Source organism: Octodon degus, unplaced genomic scaffold (genome assembly GCF_000260255.1).
Source record: "Octodon degus isolate 3935 unplaced genomic scaffold, OctDeg1.0 scaffold00087, whole genome shotgun sequence".
Taxonomy (NCBI): domain Eukaryota; kingdom Metazoa; phylum Chordata; class Mammalia; order Rodentia; family Octodontidae; genus Octodon; species Octodon degus.
In genome coordinates, this window is record NW_004524663.1 from 9,549,523 (window position 1) to 9,571,440 (window position 21,918).

A 21,918-nucleotide genomic window follows, 5' to 3' on the forward strand; every position below is an offset into this window, starting at 1 on the left:
CCTTGAGTTCTTAATAGAATCCTCAAGTGTTGTGCCTAATCTTATACTTCATTTAGTCATTCATTTAATAAACATGTGTTGGGCTTTGGGGGCTGGATCTCAGAAGATGAATGAGATACAGTTCTTGTCCTCAGTAATCTCATGCAGTACTTGGCAAAGCAGGCATGTCACTAAAGAAATTCAATACAACTTCACACAATAAAAAGCACAAAAGTCTACAAATGTGGACAGTAGCAAAGAAAGTAACTTTTAAGGGTCAGGGAGGTGTCGGAGAATGACTAGGAGTTCCATGTGTAAATAGGCGCTCAAGGAAATCCGGGCAAAAGAAGTAACAGGCAAGTGTAGAAGGCATGCAAAAAACAGTGTGCTAAGGGAGGAAGGTGTAGAGGAGCCACATGCCCTTGTGGTGAAGCACAGGGGAAGCCCGGGGTGAGAGAGCTGGGTTAGGCTGCAGTGGAGACTTCAGGGTAGCCCACACTGCACTTGATACACCGCTTTCCTGTGGTCCTTCCAAATTCACATGTGGTAGCCCTAACCCTCACGGTGATATGGTGTTAGGATGTGGGACATTTGATGAGTTAATACAGTAGATCATGGAATGGAATTAGTGCCTTAAGAGCTCTCAGGCAGCTACATAGCTGCCTCTCTCTGCCAGGTGAGGAGACAGGCAAGAGGCACCTTGAGGAAGCAGCTCCTCTCCAGGTGCCTTGATCTGCCTCTAGAGCTGTGGGAAATACGCTTCCGTCCTTTATAAGCCACTCAACCTATGGCTGCTTTAAAATGTAAACTAGAACCAGAAAGAGTTCCACTGGCTTCGAATAGTACAGTGGTCCTCCCTCATCTGAGATATTACCTCCCATAGTTTGTTACTGTGATCCAAAACAAGTGAAATGACAAATTCCAAAAATAATCCCTACATCTTTTTTTTTCCCCAAGGAAAAGAGGAAACACAGTCCTCTACTACCACAAATTATGCAGTTCACCTTCCCACATTTGGGGACATCACAGGGGGCAGCACATACAGAGTGCAAAGGGTAAGCCTCGCCCTGGGAAAACCACTTTCTTGATCATGGTATGTCCCCTGCCAGTAAGTATGCCTACATCAGGGCCAACAAGATAGCTCAGTGGACTAAGTGCCTGCTGAGGCAAGAACAGGGACTGGGGTTCCATCCCGGGTACCACATGCCGTGCTGGCCCCACCCCCCGGAATGCTGAGCCGGCCACCAAGTCCAGGTGTGGTGATGCACAACTGTAATCCCAGTGCTGGGGAGGCTGAAAACAGGAAGATTACTATGAGTCTGAGCTGTGTTGAGACCTTGTACCAAATACATAAAAAAGAAAAGAAAAAAAATCTGCCTATATCTTAAACTACCTGTCATTCTGGTGATGGGTCTCTCTCAGCCCCACTCCACTCTCTAGGGCATAAATCGCTCCTCTCCTCCGCACACTTGTGCTATGAACATTGCTTGCCTTTAAGCCACTTAGGCTGTGCTACAGTTGCTGGGCCCACCATCCTGGTGCTGCAGTTCTTGTGTTCCAGTGACCCCCCCCCCCCTTTTTTTTTAACTTAATTCTGATTGCACAGCTCAAAAGTGATGCTGACAACTTGAAAATGCCAACAAAAAGTTATAGAGCATTTTCTTAAAGTGGAAAGGTGAAAGTTCTCTATGTCACAGGAAAAAGTATAGTATGTGTAGGGTTAGGTGCTACCTGCCATTTCAGGCACTAACCAGGGTTTTGAAACATTGTCCACATGGAAAGGAGGACAGTTCTGTACTCAGAATAAAACTTAGGCAGAGTGTGCCCAAGGAGAGTCACATGGAGAGAAAACATTCTCTCAGGCTGTCACAGAGAGCAAATTGGCCAAGCAATGGCCATGACTCATCCACATGGCTGACACTGACAAAGGATCTACAATCTGAGGTACAGGATCTCAGGATAAATCCTGAGGGGATTTCACTGACCTTATCAGATACAAAAACTACAATTCTTGTTATATAGGTCTTGCTTTATCTTGGTCTTATCCATCCAGCAGAAAAGTATAAAAACGAAGTATAAGAAGTAAAGCCATGGTATTATGTTGAGCTGTAGGGGACTCAGGTCAACAACTTCTGATGCTGCCAGTCAAGCAGAAGACCCAATACTATTATGGACTACTGGACTATTTTGGAATATTTTGCTGAGTTCACACACCTATAATATTTAAATGATGGAACTAAATTAAAAAAGGGGATACAGATGAATGTCCATTTTGTATCTGTGTATTCAAAATGGTTAGGATAGATATATAGCTACATTTTCTTAGTTCAATGAACAGAGGGATTTGTTCTAATAGTGTTTGTAAATAGGATATCATGTCTGCATCTTGTACAACAAATAACCTCTAGGAAGGCAGTATGCAGTGTGTTAACTATTGGAACTGTCCTACCATTTTGATTTGAATCTGTCTCATTGTTCTTTGTTTCTCAATAAAATTAAGGAAAAAAAAAAGCACCAAGGTTAATCTCAGCTGGCTAACAAAGCCCAAGGGATCTGGCTTGCTTATCTCTGATGTAATCCGTTCCCTTCCCTTCCCTTCCAGCACTCCAGCTACCCTACTTTTAGCAGAAAGCCCTTCCCATCCCAGGGCCTTTTCCCCAACGTCCTGCCTGGAACTTTTCTGGAGACAGTTTCTTCTTCCAACACTTCTCTGAAGGCCTTTTCTTAGGCAGTCTAACTGCTATTATGAGATTTTAAAAAGGCACCGTCTTCAGTAGTTTATTTGTATTTATTTAAATTCATAGGTGGAAGTACTTCTCAGTGACTGTATTTAGCAATAGTCTCTCTGGCATTAGGGAAAACTTTCATGTAATGTGTCGGTGTTGCTTTAAGAAGAGGACACTAGGTCATGCTAGAGACACCCGAAGTGAAGATGACCTGAAAATACGTGAAGAACACTGTGTAAATAGATGAAAACAAGCATCCACAAATCAAGGAGAGAAATCTAGAACAGAGCCTTCCCTTGGTCTTCACAAGGGACCACCCCTGCTGATACCCTGATTTCAGACTTATAATCTCCAGAACTGAGAGACATTAAACTTTTATCACTTATGTCACATAATCTGTGTTATGGCAGCCCAAGCAAACACTGCCCCATGTCCCAGTTATCTCTCCTGGAAGGCTTGCCACCACCTGATTTATGACTTGTCTATGAAATTCCCATCCACTAGAACACATTTGTCATGCAGGCAGGAGTCTTCTCTTTGTTCATTTTATTTCTTGGCACTAAGAATGGTCCTGGCGCAAAGTAGGTTCACAGTGAAATTTTTGTTGAATAAGCTAGTGAAAATGTTGTTTTCTGTGGACTGATAACTAGTAATTATTTATTTTTCAGGCACTCTAGTAAGTCCACACTTGGCCACAGGGCCTGCCACCCTGGGCAGATGAAGGAAAAGTAGCCCCTGATACACAAAGAGAATTTGCCAATAGTGAGGTCAACACTGTCCACCGGTGCCTTACAAACATTCTCCTTTTGCTCTTTGCCCAAGTTTTTCCTAGGAACATACTTTGAAAGATTCAGTTGTTTCTTTAAATGTCCTAATGTCCCCGCCAAACCAAATTCAATTGATTGAAATACAGCCTGCTGATGCTTTTGTAAGGCTAAAGAAGCTGTGGCAACCTTCCACTCCTTTGCTGAATGGTGTAATTGGCCTGCCACAGAGGAGTGGGGAATTCTAACACATTCCCCACTTGGCTGAGCTTACCAATTATTACCCAGTCACTATCAGAGCCACAGACTTTCCTCTTTGGGGTCATTAAGCTTGTCAAAACTAATCTGTCACCACAACTGCTGACCCTCACTGCTCCCACAGCAGCATAAGGATCACCCTAAATAGGTTTCTGCTTTACAAGAAAGTAAACAGCTCCTCAGAGCCACAGTGCTCTAGTTGTGTGCCTTCTCCCGGCCTCCTAACCGCGAAGATGTGGAAACGTCACCCCACAAGTGGCATAAGTCACAAAGCCCATGTGCTAATCATTTTGGTGTTGCAAAAATAAATAAGCAAGTAGAATGAATAAATGCTTGAATCTGATATGTGATAAAAAGTATGCTCTTCTCCAGCTATGACAAAATCTGAACACACTGCATGTGCTCCCTATGCAGTCACCCAATGGAAGTCAGGTAGAATTAAATGTGCCATAAATCTTGGGTCCTTAATAAGCCAGTCAGAATAACATCTTTTGAAAGTTTCTTGATTGTAAATGCAAAAACATTCCAAAATTAAGGCTGCCAACATTCAATGGGAAGAAGGAAACTCGCTGTGAGGAAACGGCACCCATTCTGAAACTGTACTTTGCAGACTCTCCCATATTGAGAGCGGCTCCTCACCATGTGCTGGAGTTGGCAGCCTCAGGGAGTGCGAGCCTGCATCCCAGCCCAAGCAGACAAGGGTGGGAACAGGCCGACTAACTGCAAAAGAACTGAGGGGCACTTTGGCGACTGCTGATAAGACACCGCTAAAAGTTCCACCAACTCCTTTGGGCTTGAGACTGTTACTTAACACAGGAACTAATGAAACTGTTTTCCAAATAAAACAGTAATTACGATCTCAAGGCATCTTGATACAAACACAGAAAAAAGAAAATAGCATTTATCAAAGACCTTTCTTTCTTGACTTCCTGACGTGATTAGGAACTGACATTGGGTGCAACTAAGTATTCTGGTGGCACTAGAGATTAGACAAGGACAATTCGCTTGCATAATAAAAAGAAGCTATAAATATCTGATGCTTAGGACTGGCAAGGTTCTTCCCCAGCAATGTTCATTCTGTCCTACTCAAGGGGGCAAAGTTCTCCCAATGAAAATTAGCACTGTATATCCGCAACTAGAGAAAGGATTAAATCTCTTGAAAAAAGGCCAAGTCTTTGGTTGTTTATTATATTTACTCAAACAAATCTCATAGTTGGTCAGTGATGTCATGCCTCTGAGCAGTGTTTTGTCAGCTTCTCATCTGAGATTACAGGATGAATTGAAGAGCAGCAGAGATGGGGAAATTAAAAAAAAAAAAAAAAAAAAAGGAGGAATGCAAAAGCCAGAATTTCATGGGAGTCAGATTCAGCTGAATTCTAATGATGTCACTCCATTTTCACTCTGGCAACCGGGATCCCCCACCCCCAAGCCCGGCACTTTCAGCGAGAAGTAAGCGAAAATCTTGGCAAATCGCAGAGTAACAAAGTCCTGAATTGGCAGCCAAAATCTGCATGTGAATTTTAAGTTGTTTTCTCCCCCAAATGTCCAATGAGTTCTGCTACGATTTCAGAAGGGGGAAAAGAGATTTATTGATGTATAAAAAGCCACATTTCAGAGTTACCAGTGCTAATCGATAACTGGAATTTGACAAAAGACCATGTTAGACTCAATAATGAAAAGGACACTCACATAAAGGCAAGTATAATTACATGATATAAATAAGAGAGAAGTTGCCAGAGATTGTGTGTTGCCAAGAGCCTCAAATATTCATGTTCTTTGAAAGATTTATTTTTGTGTCTATGAAGGATGAATAAACCACACACACACACACACACACACACACACACACACACACACACAAATAAGGCTCTTCTCAAACCTTTGCTCATTTCTGGAATTGAACCCTTTTTCAGGTTCTGAAATATCTGACTTTGTGTTTCATTAATTCAACATGTTCACACATCCCCTGCACTTCTGGAGCTCTGAATAATGCTGTCAACAAGAATGTGCAGGAGCACTGAGGCGAGGACCACTCCCTAACATCGCTGTGCCGCAAGAGATAGGCCTCTTCGTTCCGTATCCCACCCCAGCCTGAGTTATCACATGAAATTGAAAACTTTCTAGTGCTTAGCCAAGTATAGACCAATCTCCAAATCCTCAGTGACTCAGCTAGAGTCCAAGTCAACCCTGGGCTAATGGGGACCCATCTTTTAATACCAAGATCAGACAGGATGTTATGGTTTGTGTCTAGGTGTTCCCCCCAAACATCATTCATTCACTCGGGCAGGCTTCTAATGTTTGTGATTAATTCATGATACAGTGCTGGGATTATGGGTGTAAGTGTTCCTGGGATTATGGGAATAAGTGCTACTGGAATTATGGGTGTGAGTGCTATACCCAGCCTGGGGAGGATTGCCTGAATGCAACATAAGGGAGAAAGACTTGCTCTCTGCTGCCATTGTTGCTGTTACTCCTCCCTTTTGTTCTTGCTGTTTTGATGTCTTCCATGAGCTGCTGCTCTCTGCCATGTGCTGCTCTGCCTTGGAGCCAGCCGAGCATGGAGTGAAACATCCACTAACTGTGAGCTAAATAAACCTTTCCTTCCTTCACTTTGGATGTTGGGTATTTTGTCCCAGCAATGAGAGAAAAGTAAGTGAGACACAGGAGAAACATTAACTGCTGAATAATGCATGCTTCTGCCTTGGTCTTAAGTTTACCAACCACAAACAAGAAAGGTAATGAAGAGTTAATGTCTGCTGTATTGCTCAACTCTAGAAATTCAGCTAAAGGGATGGACAGGTGTCTTCACCAACCCTGACTGAAAATCTTACGGTGAGGTTGGGGCGGAGTCAGGGTGCACTCAGACAATCCAGGACAGTGGTTGCCAGGACAGAAAGACAAATCCTGGGGTTGGTGAGATGGCTCAGTGGTCTAAAGCACCTACTTAGAACAAGTTTAGCAAAGCACAGGGACCACAGTTCAATCCCCCAGCACCACATGCCAGCCAGCCCCGCCCCCTAGTGGGCTGAGCTGGCCACACACACACACACACACACACACACACACAAATAAATAAATAAATAAAAATTGAAAAAATAAATTAAAAAAAAAAGAAAGACAAATCCTGTGAAGATAATGCCTGGGAGAGGCTTCCGTGTCTGTTAACCACTTCACAGTGTACCGTAAGCATCACTTAGGCAGGGTGTTTGTTTGCGTATTGAGTGTCCTGGATCAGATTCTTCCTGAGGCAAGTGTCATTTCAACCAGTCATTCTTATTATCTTATGAAATTAACCAAAAAATATTTCGTCATCCTCTACTTACATAATTGGACTGGTGACTGGTTTTAAGACAGTTTTTGTTTCATTTCTGTATCTGATTGCCCCATGAACCGAGCAAAGTATCCCACCGGCACACTGAGGCTTCTCCAATCTGTGAGGGTACACTGACCTGCTTCGGGCTACCACATGTTTTAGGAAACAACTGCATCAGCATACTAACTGGTTAGAAATTCCTGGTAGCTGCGGGTATTTTCCAAGCAGACACAGGAAGAATTCTGGGCGACAAAGTATTACTGCTGGCCCAGGTATTAAATTCAAGGAGAGGATGTATTACGTTTACCACAGATTGATGAGACTAATTTAGAGAATCATCAGTAAATACTATGTATCTCCTCAGCTTCTCGCATAGCCTTTTGTAGACAGAAAGATAAATCTGAACCTCAGAACAAGCTCATTTAATTTTCATCTGACAGCCAGTAATAACAGAAGCATCTCATAAAGGTTATGTTTCAATGAAAAAAATCTCTTACTGGGAGTACAAAACACACTTGCATTAATTACATTTTCTTTGCACTGCATTTGACAAGAGGTCAAGAAATGACCCCCCCCCACTCATCCCAAGGAACATATGATGAGAATTCTACTTTATTATCTGAAATTTTCTGTCTCTAATTTCTTAGGAATTCAATCACATTCTCTGTTCTTTAATTAGTTACAACATGTAATTAAATCCAATGCTCTGAAGATGACTAGCCAAAAAATATTATCAGACATAACAAGGATAAATTATTCTCCATCAGGTGATGCCTTTATATTTCTCAAGTTGCTTGTGTCTAGAACGCACTTTGCCTCTTAATAAGCTGAAATATGTAAAGAAAATAAGAGACAGAAACAGAATTTTTCCACATATTTCTTTTTCTTTTTCTTTCTTTCTTTTATTTTTTTTGGTGGAACTGGGGATTGAACTTTCCACATATTTCTTTATAAAATCTATCAGGTGAAATGTTTCATAACAGACAATGTCAAGGTCCTTATATTTTCAGAGTTTCAGCAGTAAGAGGACATGGTGGTGATCTTTTTTTAAAGGAAACTATGATTCTTCAATTTCAAAAGTTGTACATAGTGAAGGGCATCTTAAGGAAAAAAGAGTCCCAAACTAAGAAGTATCCAGCAGGTGTGGGTCTTACTGCTTCTTTGAGGTCAAATAAAAATACTTCTATTTTAATACTAGTTCTGCTAGCCTTAAATGTGTGATATTGTAAACATTTTAACACTCAGCAGAACATAAAATACTAAGTTATAGTTGCATTTTTGAGGATTGAAAATGAAAACAGTACAGCTACTTTCTCTTAGTTCAATGAGAAGAAAGATTTGTTACTAATATTGTTTAGATAAGAGATCATGTCTGCATCTTGTACTCCGAATAACTACTACAAAGACAACGACATGCAATGTATTAATTATTGTAACTGTCCTACTAACCCGTTTTGAAACTATCTCATTGCTATTTCTTTCTCATTAAAATTAATAAATTTTTTAAAAATGAAAATAATAAACTTCTAAGGGCTCTATAATGCACACAGTAAGCATGCAAAAATTACTGGTTTCCTTTTGCCCAATGTCTTTACTAATACTACTGTTATAATCCACTGGTTCATCTTTGAATCTTTGAGTATTTACCATCAAGAGACCAGAGAATAGTTTATAAAATCTGTACAAAAATTTAACCTGCCTTAACTTTCTAACGCATGGATGGAAAGAATGGCCAGTGGAGGGGCAGCCCAAGATGCTATTTCAGAGAATAGCTGTGTTCCCAGTCTTTGCAGCAGGTCATGCAGCTCTCGGCTGCCAAGGTACCAGTTGATAATCAAAAGCCTCCTCTCTCAATCTGTACTGATTTTTTTGGACCTCAGAAAGTGGAGGGAATTCAGAAGTACAAAGGATATGAAATATAACAGAACCCTATAATAACCATGATTATTATAATGCAATAAGCTTCAACCTTGCCACTGCTACACTCCACCGGCTCATGGCTTCGCATTACATCTTTTACTCCACATAGGATTTGTTCATACAGAGCCAAGTGGGGTGTTTGTACCAGTAACATCAGTATCACCTAGTCTTAGTAGAAAAACAGGATTTCAACCCACCCCTTATAAATCAGCATTGTATTTCAACCGTAACTCTAGGTTCAAAACATGAAAGATTGATCGCATCTCCTTTCTTAGACTTTAGAAGATCAGCTCTAAGGAGATATCTTCCTTCATGTTTCTTGAACACTGATACATTCTCAATGGCTAAAGTATCACCTGACACATTCTAAGTGTCCAACATGCGTATGAGTGGTTGTATAGGATTGATAAAATTCATCACATCTGCTAGAGTCATGGTTTCCTTGGAAGGCATGCTGGGAAATGACTACTGCAATCAGCAGGAACAAAACACCTTATAAAATTACATGCAGAAAATATTTATTGAGCCAATTCCAAGAATTCTAAGACTGTAATAAATCAAACAGGTGTTAGTGGGCTGAGATTGACTTTAGTGAAGCAAAGCTCATTCTCAGATGATGTTAATTGATGATATAAAAAGATGCTACATAAACTGCCTTAAAATTTTACCTCTTTAACCACTTTTACAAAGGTGTAACTTACACAGCATGAAATTTCCTACTTAAAAGTGAAAGGTAATGAGTTTTAGTAAATTTACTGAGAGGTGTGCGACTCTCACAATGATGCAGTTTTTGATCATCTTCATCATCCTAATGAGAGTTCTTCTATCCATTTACAGCTAATCCATGTGCCTATCCACAACCACAGACAAACTCTAATTTGCTTTGCACAAAAAGTGACACTTGGAGGACTCCTCAATCAGTTACTGACTGATAGAAGATGTGCCATTCTTCTTGGGCATTTAATAAAGAAGATCAGGAGGGGTGTGTACCAGCACTTGGGCAGCTGTCAGCTGCTGTGTGCCCTTGACAATCACTTTTTAAATTTATTTTTCTTTAACAATTTTCCATTCTATTGAAACATCAATATTAGTACATAAAAATCACTATGCCAGCATACTTATGGCCTCATTTATTATGGAGCAGAAATGCAGGAAACACGCCTGCATCCTTGATTATAATGCATCAGTATTTCAGACTGTGATGCCGCCATTAACAACGTGGGAAAGCTCCGTGAGCTGACCTCAAAGAAGTCCCCATCTGATCGCTAAAAGAGAAAAGCAGTGTGATGAGAAATATGAATAGTATGCCAGTTTTACAGGAAAAAAATCACCTATGAGTCTGTATGTTTCTATATCCACAAAAATTGGTGGAATGATAAACATTGAATTCTTAGCACTATTTTAGAGGGAGTGTAAAGGGACCCAAAGTGTACAAAACACATTGTGTAGTGCGGTGAGCAAACAGTGCTTGGTTGTTTGGAAAAAAAAAAAACATAAAATGTATTTTTAAAAACTGTAATTATATTTTCCATTAACTAAGATTAAATTCCTTATCCCTATTTCCTCACCAAAAAGTTAAATTCTTATGGTTTCCCAAACTTGAGGACTAAAATAGGATTTAGATTCTTGTGATCACTCGTACAGTTTAAGAGTTTCTGGAATTGGATTTCAAATCCACTGCTCCTAGCGCATCGGGAGGACCTTGGCAATACAATTCTGTCCTGTAGCAGGAACAGAATGCTAGTGAGAATAACATCTTACTTTTATTGGCTTCAAACTTATTCTAACCAAAGGGAGAAGTACGATACACTAAATGTTTAGATTCCTGTGCTGAACAGATGTGACCCAACAGTGTTATATCAAAACTCACTGTGGTCTAATTAAGCAAAATTTACCAGTAAGGCAAAAATATAATTTAAAGTATGAGGCAGCATTCTCAATTTCACAAAATAAAATGATAGCTATATGCACAGGTATAAATTACATATTTGTGTGACAGACTGCCTATAAAAATGGCTAATAGAAGTATATTTGCAAAGATGTTCAATTAAACAACACAAGTGGTATTTTAAAGCTCACTAAGGTTCTGTTGTTCTAACTTTTTTCCGCAGACAAGGTTTCTTTCTCCTTTATAAGGTTTTTTCATGTTTGCTGGTTTATTATTCTTTTTAAAATAAATCTTTTAAGTATTACATCCAGAGAAGCACAAACATGGTATCGTATGACCCAGTTAATTACTGAGAGCTGACCAGACTCACACAACCACTGTAGATCAAGGAACAAGAATATTTTACCATTATTCCTAAAAAGAAAGTCAATCTTTAACTCCAGGGCAGAAAGGCAACATTGCCGAATACATCTGGTGTATTTAGGCAGTTATTCAATCCACTGGGGCTTAGACTGGGCTGTCTGGGTAAAATTTAAATATGAGCGAGTGAGCAAATTTAAATATGACTCTGTGGAATCCAAAGGCAAAACATCCCCTAGAAAAATGTGTTAGGCTCTATCAACATAGCTAGCTGCCTTTTCCACTGTGTCACAGGAACCACTGTCAAGACCAACGACTTGTCCATGTTTGAGTCACAGAACTAAAGCCAAAGGCTTGACTCATCTCTGGGTTCGTTTTTACCCCTAACTTTCCTTTGTCACCAAGGTGTAGAGTAATGAAATGCATACGACCTGGCACACAGAACAATGAACCTTGCTGTTCAAAAAAGGTAAAACAGATGATTAATTTGTCAGCACAAAGGAAAGACTCAGAAGGCTGAAATATCAATCTCTTTTTCAGCCTATTATTCTTTCTCTGAATAAAAGGCTGCTTAGAATTCACATTCAGATTAGAAATGCACAAGTTCAAAGGGGAGCAGACCTTGGGCTGTACTCCCTACACCTGGCAGGAGACACCTCCAAGAAAGAAGGGGCTTGGACCAAGGATTAGCAAGTGCTCAGTGTTTCCACCTCAGCGATCTTGTCCTGATCTTGAACACATCAGATGCACGGACATTTAACTGGGTCAAAACTAACAGAAGGCCATCAGGATCAATTCCATTAAAGCAGAAATCTCAGGATTATGACTTGATTGTTGTTTACACAAATGACAGCTTTAGCTGTGTTGGGGCCTGCAAAAACCCAGGACAGCCCTTGGATTCTTCTGGTGCTCTTGCCTCCCCAACAAAACAGTATGATGGAAGGACTTGGCTTGTTAGGTTTGAGTGAACCAAAATAACTTGGGTTCCTTGCTTTTGAGTTTCATGTCCATTTTACTAGAAGCTCCAAACGATTGCTTTCAGAATCACCCAATGCCTGGGAGGTTAAGGAATCGAGCACCGTTGTCCAGATATTGAGTAAAAAAAATTTTTTTTTAAAGGCATTATTAGAGCACATTCTCAGGGAAGGAAGTTGGATGAGGGGCTTTAAACAGATTCTGTTATTCTGCATTTTGGAACAAGTCTGTACCTTATCTGATAAATGCTACCTGTGATAAAATACTCCACTCAGACCTGGACAGTCCTTTTGTATTGTAAATGAGTATCGTGTGCTGCCAGTCACTGTGTAGTGAGTGATTTAGTTTTACCTTTTGTCTTTCCTTACATGGAAAAATCTTGCTCACAGTATAACTGGAAAACTACTAAGGGTGGTTTACAGAGTTGTACATACACAGAACCCCCAAATACCTGGCACAGATCCTTCCAGTTAAGCTCTGATATTTCCGAAAGAGGAGTGCAAACAATTCCCTTGGTGTTTCATCGATGCTGGTAAAGCTTTGGAATTAAAACAGTTAATATCGTAGTGGTGAAAGAACACCAAGTAACTTAATCTTAGTCTTTCTACTACGAGAATATAAATCATTTCGATTCTTTTTTAATGGAGAACTAGTGATTACGGGACGCAGAGTACAAGATGTAATTTTTTTCTATTCAATTTGGGGAAACAAATACATCATTTGGTTTTATTGACCTAAAAGTTTGCTGTCGTCACCTTCTTGGAAAATTTAGAAATAAAGCATCTGTTTCATATGGGAGCAAGGATGCTCAACCAGGAGTAAATGATTCTGCCTCTAGGAAATCATTTATCAATGTCTGAAGACATTCAGTTGTCACTAGTGAGTTTGAGTGTAGGATACTACCATCACCTAGCAGGTGCAGGTCAAGGATCCTCCTAGACATCCTCGTTCCTAGGCCAGCTCTCCCCAAACAGCACCACTATCACTATCAACCCAGGACTGTGCTGAGGTTGAAAATCCTGTTTTGTAGGGGGGTGAGGCAAGATTATCTGTGGAAGCAGGAACTAAGACCACTTTGATATTATGCACAAGTCTCTAAGGAAAGCCACTTCTAAACTATTGTTTACTAAGTAAACGCCTCAGTGAGAAGCTAGCATTGGAAAAGAAAAGGTTAGGCGGTTAGGGATTCCTCAAGTCAAGTAGTTTGAAGTAGATATGAAGTAGGTTCAGAGGTACAACCTGGGATGTATTTACCCTTATACATGATCTTAGTCTTCTGGAAGAGAGAAAGAAGAGGGAAGAGAGGAATCTCATAGCTCCCGCCCCTACCAAAGGGCAAGCCATGCCATGGTAGCCACGTTACACCTCTCACAGGAGAAGACTATTGGGAGCTTATTCCTGATCCTTCCTGTCTACAGAAAGACACTAACCACTTCCTTCCTGATGTCACACATCAGGAGCCTGAGGTGAAACTCAAACTACTAAGTGCTTTAATGGTGTCACATGCACAAAACAACTTAGACCATACAAGGTAAAACTGTCCCAGCCTTAAAACAGAACAGCCAGGCATTATAGGGCAGCACTTATAAGGCTGAGGTAGATGGCATGCAAGTTTGAGGCTACCCTCACCTACATAGTCAGTTCAAGACTAGCCTGCACTATGTATTGAGGCCCTGTCTCAAAAATAAATAAAATAAAATAAACAAAAAATAGTCATTACTCATTTCTATGTATTTATCACTTACCTAAAAATGACACTGTTGGGAAATGAAAAAATTCTAAACTATTTGTGGAAAGCAGTAACAGGTATCTCAGAAGAAAGAAAAATGGGCATGAAAAGAGCCACACTGTACTATGGAAGCACAGATGCCAAAGATGTGCCAGAGCTTTGCTGGCACCACAGCCTCCAGGATGCAAATCCGGGTCTCAGCAAAATAAAGGACCCTATGGCACACACATAGCATGACAGGCACACAGCTATCTGACCAGCACATCATTACTGTGCTGCATGATATATTAACACTTACGCCTATAATAATCACTCTCTGAAAAAGATTGTCTTGTATTCAAGCAACAAATGAGCCCAGCATAAAGTCCTATCATATTTTAGGATGCTGGCCTGTTTTGTTACCCTCCTCAAGTTGGACAGAAAGGATCTGGCTCCTATCCCATCCTTCTTAGTCAGGCCAGCAGTGGCCACTGCAGGCAGAACTGGGGTTGCAATAACAACAAGACACTGGAAAACAGGTAGATAGATTCACACCCTCTCTGGCACAAGAAGTTTCTGCTCAGATGTTTTAGGACAAACATCAACTCTAGTAGTGTCTAGGCTAAAATACCACATAAATGGATGCTAGTCCTCAGAACACTGCACTGGGATAGGGCTATAGATCAGTGTTGATGTGTTTCTGGCATGTGTGCGGTCCTGGGTTTCATCCCTGATGCAACAAAAATGGGGAAAAAAATAACACTGAACTTCTAAACTATCTATAAAACAAAGAAATTCTAGTTGGAGTAGTGCCTGATTTTGGAAAGATGACATTAGCGATATGACTCTTACCCATCCATCACCCATACACTGTTTTGAGACTATTCTCTGTCTCAGGGTGAAATTTGTGCATATGACAATATGCCCCAATTCTTTATCCCATTAATAAGCCTTTTGAACCTCCCTCACTTCATTCTGCACTCTGGTTACTGGTCACTTCTGGCTCTTCTGACCAGGGGGAAGGTGGAGGGCTGGGGAGATGGGAAGTTGGTAGCATGGCATCCCTGCTCAACTCTGGAGTGCATCTTAGTTGGTTCAGGTCACAAGTTACTGTTGAAGATGTCCTAGACAGGAGCTTCCCAACTGAAGGATAAACCTCTCACTTAGTATTTGGTGCCTGTCAACATCCACCCTCTATCTGGTTTCTTCAGCAAAGGCTTTTTTGTCAGCTAATACATACATTATTATGAGTTGTTCCTCAGAGCAACTATATTTAGGCCCTCCTCCTTGTCAAGTAGTACGAAATGTGGTAGGGAGGAAAGCTTTAGGGCTTGAGATCAGAGTGTTATTAGAAAATTCCATCTATGTGCTTAGTTTATATCTTTATTTGTAAGTATATGTATATATTTGCTTATGTCCCAACTTCTACCAGAAATGATTTAAGAGAGAAGAAATCACCTAGAGAAAATGAGGTTTTGATCTCTGCATTGTAGCAACTCTTCCCAAACTTCATGACCCAGTTCTCCACAACTCTGACACCACACGTGTGTGTGTGTGTGTGTGTGTGTGTGTGTGCGTGCGTGCGCATGCAAATACTATCAGGTATGATGATTTGTTCTAGAAGGACCCCAAGAACCCATTGAAATTATTAAATTCATGGTTATGGTCAATTACAGAAAGCGACACTTTAAAATTAGTCAAGAGGAAGAGGGCCGGCCAAATAGCTCAGCGGATTAAAGCGCCTACAAGCAGGCTCAGTTCGATCTCAGGCCTGCCGTGCCGGCCCAGCCCCCCACGCAAGCTGAGAAGGCAATTGAGACTGGACGTAATGGCACATGCCTGTAATCCCAGCACTCGGGAGGTTGTAAACAGAAGAATCACTACAAGTCTGATCTAGTAGTAAGACCCTGAACACGCTGCAGACCCTTCCCTAAAATATAAATAAATAAATAAATAAATAAATAAATAAATAAATAAATAAAAAATAAGATGCAGTCTGATCAGTTGCCAAAGGCAAATGCATCTGTGCTCCTCAGAACATGTGACTCTACCCAGACTGATAGGTGGCAATACTGAGAGAAAAGTTTCAATCAGGGAAGGCCACTTGAGCTTTGGTGTTCCGATTTTTATTGGGCCTTGTTATATGTCACCATTAATTGACTGCTGAGGTGGCTCATGTCAGCCTTCAAACTAGCATTCTGTGACCTAAAACCACGCCCCTAAACTGCATGGTTGGTCCTCTTGGGATGATCAGTCCCATTGTAACAGAGACCACAGATCCAACCTTGGATCTGGTTTCTTACACTAAAGGAAAATGCTGTCAGATATGAATGCAAATTAACTTCCAGACATCACTCTCTCTAGGTAAGGGCAAATTCTTCATCAAATAATTTACCTGCTTTTACTGAGCATGCTAACCCTAAAATGAGAATCATGGTGGAAGAGTTTAAAAAATATACACCACAATGGGCCAGCCAGATAGCTCAGGGGACTGAAGTGACTACTTAGATAGGTGCAGGGACCAGGGTTCCATTGAGACTGGGCGTGGTGGCCTGCACCTGTAATCCTAGCACTTGGGAGGCTGAAAACAGGAGGATCACTATGAGTCTGAGCTGTTGTAGTGAGACTCTGTACTAAGTACAAACACACACACACACACACACACACACACACACACCCCACTTCATACTACTACACAGTTAACAAGAGGAAAATATTAGTTTTCAAATTTTATGTTTTAAAATTTATATATTTAACTTCGCTGCTGAAAGCTAAGTATGTTGCTGTTTGTTTTTTTAAAATATAGTAACCTATCTCCTAGGCCTTCTAGACCTATGTTCTATTTCTTAAAAGGAAACGAAAATCTCATAAAAATCAACAATTCATGAGCTCCAATCACTAATGGTTCCTGTAAGTGTGAAAAATAAGTGGACATATGGTACAAATTCTCACTCCTTTCTACTTTATTTTACAAGTGAGATGTGTAAAGCTCTTCAAGACCTTCCCTTCCATACATGAAAACAGAGTAAAGAGTTTTGGATTTACACCTTTTTTTTTTTCTCTTTCTCAACATGAAATTTTATGAATTACATACAACAGCAGGTCAGGAACTGGGAGTCAATAAATTAGTGAATGGTTTCTACTGCAATCAACAAATGAGATGAATACAAAGCGGTTATGGTTTAACTTCATCTTTTTTCTTCTTTACTAATTAAGATCCAGAACCTTCTTCCTCTGGTGCAGTGAATAGTGGGATGATCGTGACTGCTCCACAGAAGCTGTTAGATTATCTGGCCCACACATTCGATGAAATGGTAAATTCTTTAATCTTTGCTCCATCTGCAATTTCCATTTCTTAGTAATTGTAATGAAATTAAATCAGGCAGTGGGGACAGAAAACTATCCTACAGACAAAAACATGTGGCTTCTGCTGTTTTTCTCTAAGTCAGTCAACACCGCTTGTATCCTGGGAAAACCCAATGGCTCGCAAAGGCTGAAAGAGTACTGGTGAAATTTGTAATGTAACCGTAACAAGTCAAAAGAACAGCATTGGTGTGTTTCTTCCACCTAGGAAGTGTTAAAGACTATGGATTGCAGCTGAGGGGGAATTAAGGTCTCTATTTACACATTTCACTGTGCCTGTGAAGCTGAAAAAGAAATGAACTCTCTTGCTAAAGTCTGCAGTGAGCTCAGGCAATTTCATTGTCTTAAAGAGGGAAAATGTCCTTTCATGTCAAAAGCTAGGCAGGAAGCTCCGTGTATGCTTATCAAAAGAAGGTGTTAAGAGTTGTAAAGGTTTAAAACCACTTCCCCAAGTGATATGAATGAGCCTACTAAGAGCATCTGGAGTATTGTTCAGGAAAGCCCTTACTGCTCCGTCAAGGAAGCTTTGACTTTTTGGAATACCCTCGCCCACCTCTGGGAAGGGCACTTCATTCTGTTTCTGCATTTGCATGGCATCTCCTTAGCGAAAGCTTGTTTTCTAACCCTCTCAAACACAATACCTTCAACACACTATTGATTTGCCCTTAAGGTTTCACTGTACTTTACTCAAGCGACACATTCAGCTCTTTCCTCTGGCACTGCTGATGTCCAGCTTGACATTCTCTCAGATTCACCAGGGGGAAAAGCAAAAGCCAACTACCACCATAGAGAGGCCCCACAGGAAATAAGACATTAAAACCTCTTTCCACTTCCACAATCCTCATTTAAAAAAACTGTATGTGTCAATAAAACAGCTCTATTAAGGAAATGCAAGCAAAACTGCTAAGGTAAATCAGTTGAAAAAAACAACCTAATTCTGTGTAGGTGAACAGCATAATTCTGTTACCGTCCTAGGAGATCAGCCGCCAATCCGGTCCTGGCAGGCCATATGTGTATTTATAAATACATCCACTAATGTAAAGGTCGTGCTGCTCACTGTTCAGGGAAATGAGGCACATTTGGAACCGTCCCTGGAAGATTTGGGGTTTTTTAAAAAAATATTTTGACAATCTGTGACAAATGCAATCCTGCCCCCATATGTTTTGTACTATTTAAAGAGAAATGACACCCAGTTTCCTTCATGGCAGCACATGAATTTAGGGGAGGGGGGACTGGATTTCTTGTTTGGTTTTTTTTCTTTTTTGTCTTTTAATAATGAAGTCAGAAGGTTACCTGCCTTACATATTTAAAAGAGATAAACATCGTTTTGAACTTTATGTCTATACTAGCCCAAGAAGCTAGCCTCCAAAATCTATGACCATTCATGACACAGGAAATCATGGAAACTTTCCTTCCAAATTGGAAGAGAAAGTGGAAAAATAACTGGAATGACAGGGGAGCGATGGCAGATTCTTGCGATAAAATTCTGTCTTCTGCCCTGTGGCCTGTTCTTTCTACTCAGTGATTCCCCTCCTCCTCTCTAAGCATGGGAAGAGAAGGGACTTGGCTTGGATGTTCCCTCTGACAACCTCTACAGAAATCTCTTATAGGCTAATTCAGAATACCGCTCCCAGGAAAGTGTGTAACACTATAAGCTTACCCGAGCCAGAAGTCCAGAATAAACTTCAAATACCGCACACCTATTTACTTGTATTTCACCCCATTCTTTCATAAAAGAGAAATAACAAGGTTTCTCTGCAGCCCAGAGGACAGAAACTTTCCAGAAAAACAATAACCAAACAAAGAACAAAACCAAAATCAGATGACATCTTTGGGGGAAGAGTTTCTGACAAGATGGAAAGGTATGAAAATATTTTGAGAGAACTTGTTTAATTGCTCAGCAATGCCTTCCATTCAATTTAGTCCTCAAATCAGAATAACCATGACAGATGGCTCCTGCTAGTTAAAAAAAAAATAGCTAAACTTTCAGATAATGCAGCCTTCTGTCGTGTTCTTCTACTCGGAGGTTTGTGCAGTTTGTTTAGCAGGCTCTGAACTGAGGGCCGCTAGTCAGTGACCAGCTTTCGCTTGGAGTCTGTAGAATTCACACCACTTGATACCGTATGCTTACAACTCCAAAGGGGAGAGATACTGTCAGTTCAGATGACAGAAAACCTCACAGCTCCCTCCCCAGCCACATTAGAGGCCCCACATCACACACCAGTGATGTTTCAAACATGAGGACGGAGAGAGCGCTCGGCTCTATCAGGCTTGCCATCTCTTTGTACCAGAATAAACTCACATCTAATGCTATAATTACAAGCCTAATGGACACACTTAATTTATTTTGGAGAATTGAAGTTGATATCCACTAGTGCTATTATTAAAAAGACTAATGAGAGCTGCTTGGTAAGAAAAGAAAAGATTTATTGAATTCCTTTTGGCACCCGGCACAGCTTAGTAATTTTGAGAGGCCATCAAAACAGCAGATATATACCCTGCTCTGATGTGCTGTACAGGATGTGAGCTGGGTTTCAGATTTTCAATAACAAATCTGTCACTCCGATTTTAATTAGACGGCTTAAAGCAGCTACATCAATAATGGCAGAATGACGGCTTAGTTCAAAGATCATAGAGATGTTACTCTACTTTAATAGTTCCTTTATACAAGTACATATTTCAGAAGTTTGCAAGGCATTCATCTTGACTACCCCTTTCACCAAAGAGGAGAAAAAAAATATTCTTAATTGAATTGAACCACGAACACTAACAGTCATCACCATTTCTACACCAGGCTGTTGCATCCAGCTGGTAAGGAGGTCTAATTTCACACCACGCAGCAGTGAAATGCCGTTAACTTTTATTTGTGAGGGTAGAACGTAATATTTCACGACAGCAAAAGACCAATGGACGCCGCTGGGTGCACTCTCTTCTGGTCTAAACTTTCGAGACAAATAGAGGTCTCAGTGGAGTTCTGACATCTGGGGCTTTCTCATGAAAAGCTGCGAGTAGAGGGAGGAAGGACTCCCATGGGAAGGAAGGGGGACACTCTCTGGAGTTCACACGCAACTGTGAACACTACTCAGCCTACAACACTGGAGAGCAGAAGGTAACTTCAGAGTAAAGAATTGAGGCCAAAAGTCTCACCATTTTCTTACAGGGTATGAGTCTGGCAAAGGTTGTCATTATATTTCCATTGTTAATAAATACAGAATATTTCACTCTATGAATAATCCATAAGTTTCTTAAGTTCACCTTGTTGGGTGTTTAGATATTTTTAAATTAATTTTCAATTATATATAATACATATTAATATATAGATATAATATATACTATATATACACACAGTTTGATTATTGTCAAACCGAGAATTTACAGTAAATTCTCAGAGTTGGAACATCTAGGTCAAAGTATCTACAGTTTTAGAAAAAGGTTTTATACATATGAAACCTCTATTTTAATGTCTGAGAATGGAAAGTGTTTTTTAGACACATCACTCCCGGATGAAATTCTCACAAAATAACCTAAATCTGCTACTGTCATTTTCACAGCATCATGGAAACCTACAGCGTCATCTTTCTCCGTTCCTCTGCACTGGTGTTCTCCGACCCAATCCCTACAAGTCACTCTGTTCTAACCTTCTCCTCAAGGACGTAAACAGGACTGTGCTGACTCCCTGTGAATATGACTGAAGCTCTTTTTATTCAATTTTCATACTGACTTTTGTAGTCAAAAGTATGACTTTTGTAGTCATACTAACTAGCCTATGCTTCAGATAGAAACCAAAGACCATATTCAGTGCCACGACATTGCTCTGTACCAGCACTGCCGCTTTTCAGGCAGTGTCACTTGAGGGCAGGGACTTATCCTGTGTGTGCCTCCTGTGTGTCTCGGCCAGGAAGCCTCCCAGGACCTCCTTGAGCCTTCCCTTTGTGTCCTCACTCTTTCCTCCATGTATCACTCAGCACAACAACCAAACAGGTCAGTACACCATACAGCATACCGGTGACAATGACGGCAGCTCCAGAATGGAGAGCAGGAGCTCACTGCTGAGGAGTGAGGGGTCACTGGAGAAGCTGAACTGTGAAGAAAGGCCTGCTAGTGTCTAACTGGACTGGCCAATCTTTGAAGTAGCTGGCTCCTTCCTGCTGGCTTCTAACACAGTGCCCTATATAATATGGCTTCATAAAAGGGGTCTGCTGATTCAAGAAATTAATACACAACCCTGTGTCTTAACGGCTTTGTGACAGACACTAAATAAAGCGATATTGGGTGTGCACATGCACATGTGTGCTGGGCACTAAAGGGGGGCAGGGAGGGCCTTGTACATGCTAGGCAGTAGACTGTTACACCAGCATAACACCCCAAATGATGAAAAAGCTCCCGATAGGAAGTCGTTAAGAAGTAATATACCAAAAGGCTCTCACTCACACCGTATCTAAGTGGCGGAGCTTGGATATTTTCTCTCTAGCCAGAACCTACATCTCTCTTCTCCATCCAGAGTAGACCAGCAGCTTGTCAGGCTGTTTTAATTCAAATCTGATGGACCTATGTAGCACTGGAGTTGCTGAGGTCTTCTTGCATGATTTTGCTGTGTTTGGACACCCGTGACAGCCAACAGTGCACATGACCTGAACCGACCCTTACTTTTCAAGTTCACTGAT

At 40.8% G+C, this 21,918-nt stretch overlaps 1 protein-coding gene and 1 non-coding gene across 10 annotated transcripts in view; both read right to left on the reverse strand.

The window, feature by feature from the left end:
• Glis3 (GLIS family zinc finger 3) overlaps nt 1–21,918 on the reverse strand; it is a 445,783-nt gene that overhangs the window by 130,549 nt on the left and 293,316 nt on the right. The window lies entirely within an intron of this gene.
• On the reverse strand, nt 933–1,095 carry LOC111818336. Its single transcript, XR_002822357.1, has one exon. It is a non-coding gene; the product is annotated as a U1 spliceosomal RNA (small nuclear RNA).